The sequence below is a fragment of the Mastomys coucha genome, unplaced genomic scaffold, assembly GCF_008632895.1.
Source record: "Mastomys coucha isolate ucsf_1 unplaced genomic scaffold, UCSF_Mcou_1 pScaffold11, whole genome shotgun sequence".
NCBI lineage: Eukaryota > Metazoa > Chordata > Mammalia > Rodentia > Muridae > Mastomys > Mastomys coucha.
The window spans coordinates 22,945,989-22,949,906 of NW_022196893.1; the positions used below are offsets into that span (position 1 = coordinate 22,945,989).

Consider the following 3,918-nt stretch of genomic DNA (forward strand, 5'->3'; position numbering starts at 1 on the left):
ACATCTTCTGTAGTGCCATTCCCTGGGCCAAGCATATACAAACCGTCACTGAATTTCTTAAAGAAAGAAGCAACTATACTCATAAATCAGCATCTTGCCCAGCCATCTTCACAGAAGTTCTTCTAGCAAAGACAGAGACCCACAACCAGACAGTGCACAGAGAGTCAGAGACCTTGGAACACTTAGTCCTAAATGAGAGTTCTCCATCAACTCTCTTCCCTCAGGGCTCAGGGATCCCTGTGAAAGAGGAGACAGAAAGATTCTGAGAGCCAATGGGGATGAAGGACACCAAGGAAACAAGGTCCTGTAGACACAACAAGGCTGGGGTACATACGAACTCACAGAGACTGTAAGCAGCATTCGGAGGTACTATACAGGTCTACATCAGGTGGCATCCCAGTGCTCAGAGAGGTCATAGACCAAAGCCACCATCCTTAACCTAAGATCTGTTCATTGAAAACGGCATATTTCTGGACAGATCATGCCAAGCCAGCACAGTTCTAACTTTGGGAGGTCTTTATTGAAAGAGGGGAAAAAGTGAGGAAGAGAAAAGAAGGCTATGGGTCAGGGTCCCTGTCTTTTATCTGGGCCGTGATGTAGTTAACACATATACGTCCAAGTGACACAGGTAAGGCATAAGCAGGGTGTGTGTGTGTGTGTGTGCAGTGGTTGCCGTAGCAACAGATGCAGGAGGGCCCTGTCGCCTAGGGATGACATCACCCCTGGAGTCAGAAGCTGGCTGGCAATAGCTTCTGATGCTTACAGAATCTATCTCCAGGTGAACTCACAAAAGACATTATAGTCTTCTCTAGTAGGATCTCACTGAGCATATCCATCCCCATGGCTAGCAGGAAGCAGTTGACCAACACAAAATGAACTCCATGTTACTTCTGGAAGATTTCTGCTTCACAATGCTTTCTCTGGGTCTTTTCCTCTATTGTAACTTCACAGCTTTTTTGCTCACATATTATGTTTTCCAATTTGTTTTTTATAGGATTTCTGTGTATGGGAATGTATGTATGTGTTTCTTGTGCTTTTTCTTTGGCTTTTTTTATTTGTCTGTTTGCTTATTGTGCCCTATGCTGGTTTGTTTGTTTTTATTTTATCTTATTTTATTATATTTTTTATGTGCCTGTTTGTTTTCTAGTGAGGAAAAGAAAGGAAGAGAAGTCGGGTGGGCAGGGAAGTGAAGAGGAACTGGGAGGAGCTGAGAGAGGGGAAACTATAATCAGAATATATCACATAAAATCTATTTTTTTAGTGATTTACTTATTTTTCTTTGCATTGGTGTTTTGCCTGCATATATGCTTGCATGTGAGGGTGTTGGATGGATCCCATGGAACTAGAGTTACAGAAGGTTGTGAGGTTCCATGTGTGTGCTGGGAATTGAACCCAGGTCCTCTAGAACAGTCAGTGCTCTCAACTGCTACGCCACCTCTTAAGTCCTGAAAAAAAATCTATTTTCAATAAAAAAATAATAATAAAGAACAAATCAACACCATCCACAGCAGTGTTTCTCAATCTTCTTAATGCTGTGACCTTTTAATACACTTCCACATGTGGTGGTGACTTCATTGCTACTTCATAATTGTAATTTTGCTACTGCTATGAGTCATAATGTGAATGTCTTATGTGCATATGGTCATAGGTGAGCCCTGTGAAAGGGTCATTCACTCTCCAGTGGGGTCAAGACCCACAGGGTTGAGAACCGCTGACTTCCAGTCTTTGTTGTTAACTATCAAGATCCTCAGCTAAAATGAAAGGTAAGGGAACTTCAACCTGTAAACAAGAGTCTCTGGGGCAGCTGGCGATTCAGCTTCGGACTGAGCTCTTGGGGAGCCAGTGGCATGGGTAATCACACACACACACACGCAGACACACACACACACACACACACACACCTTTCATTCAGCAGTGTCTACCATCGTTTTTTTAAGTACAGCATGACTAATTTCAATCACGTTAGAAGAGTTGAGCAGGAATTTAGTAAGGTTTGCCTGTTACTCTACTCTGTGGGCAATGTTGTTATATCTTTAGACACAGCTGCCATTCTTCACGGTCTAGCATTTACAGTGAGGCGAGGCTCTAGGTACAATTACCCTGTTAATACAAGTATTTTATAAATGAATCTCAAGAGAATTTTATAAACAAAAACACAAAAAGAGACAGAAGTGAGTAGTTAGTAATCTAGGGAAGTTCATCTGACAGAACGCACATTTTCAAAGAAAGTAATGGGAAGTTCTAGACATGGATGGAGCAGGAACACACAGTCTAGTGAATGATTTACTAACCAGGATTCCCTCCATTGTAATGGCAGAAAAGTGACTCAGAACATCTTTCACAAAAGGAAATGTATTGGTTCCTATACAGAAAAATCAGTCAATTGATTAATCCATCCATCCATCCATCCATCCATCCATCCATCAAACAAACAAACAAAGCAAAGCCTTAAAGCAACATTTCTGTCACAGTTAGATAAAGCGCATCCCACATTAATACTGTCTCTCTTGAACAGGGTCCTATTGCATTATAGGAAAAATGGCTCACCACAGTTCTTCTCTTCTCCCACAAGCACATCCACACCAACAAAACAGTATTTCCCCCTCATCTCCCAAGAAATGTTCTGAGAAAGTTTCTTATTGATCTGTCTTGATTAACTGCATATTCCTGAACAGTCACAATATACAGAAGCCTGGGAGAACTTTGGCTAGACAAGATTTATATTCTCACTCCCTATGTTTCATAAGGATGGATTAGATTCACGCAAACAAAGTAGAATGGGGTTCCCAGTGGGGTTCCTAAAAGGAAAGAAGACTCATTTCACAGAATAAGGAAGCAGAGGTGGATAACCAGAAAGAATCATACATGCTACTTTGCAGAAGGCTTGGTGCCAGACCAGAAATGTTCAGAGGGAGGATTTCCTGGGGCTCTGTGATGGCCAGCCCTCTCCTTGTTTCCTGGCTTCTCTGAGATGAGCAGTCTCCTTTGTCACATAGTCTCATGTCCCTGTACTCTCTAAGTGCAGGCTCAAAAGTGGCTGGACCTACTATAGCACCTCTGAAACACCAAGCACAAATCAGCATTTCCTCCACTTCACTTGACTTTTTAAGGCATTTGTGCCACAGCTACGCAAAGCTAACGAACTCTGTAGGCAATAATGTTCAGAAATAAAGCTAGTTGCTTAACATAGGGAAATATTTTAGGTGTGTGAAAACAAATTCATTATGCATGTAAGGATAGCCCAGACACACAGGACACACAGGAATCCATTGTGACTGATTTAAGTTTTTTTCTTCATATATATTTTTTGTAAACACACAAAAGCACACATACATGTATACACATGTATATATTAGTTAGAAATATAGACATATATGTGTGTATATATACACATATATATATATATTTATAAAGCAACAACTGAGAGATAAAAGATGGATTTCTGCTGTTCTTTTTGTACCAGATAAAGTTTACCCTTCAAAAAGGAATATTAATTTAAAGATAGTTAGATTTATAGTGTAAAAAAGTTATCACCTATGGATCTATGACAAAGTGATAGAAAATGTAGATTATTTAATTGCTTTAAAAGAAAGTGAACATAAACCTCATCTGATTTTTTAACTATAATTATAGAATTTTTGCTTTAAGATTTACTATTGTCTGCATTATATTTGATAATTTATAAATTTTCAGCTTTTCTATTTGACTATTCCTGTTTAAAACCATTGCCTTTTTACCATTAACTAAGGGATGTCTCTCTTCTAGTATAAACACAGCTTCAGTAAAAACAGAGACAGACTTTCAGGATACAGGATGACTGTATTTGTTTTCCTGTGAATAACTATTTCTACAAGGAAATAAAGTATATATACTCAAAGTATATCAGTATATATATATATATATATATATACATATATA

The 3,918-nt window shown here is 39.1% G+C and overlaps 1 long non-coding RNA gene across 1 annotated transcript in view; it reads left to right on the plus strand.

The window, feature by feature from the left end:
* The first annotated feature begins 1,684 nt into the window (after nucleotides 1-1,684).
* LOC116081845 overlaps nucleotides 1,685-3,918 on the plus strand; it is a 15,790-nt gene continuing 13,556 nt past the window's right edge. The window contains exon 1 of the long non-coding RNA XR_004115034.1: nucleotides 1,685-1,763. This is a non-coding gene — a long non-coding RNA (uncharacterized LOC116081845). The remainder of the gene's footprint in view (nucleotides 1,764-3,918) is intronic.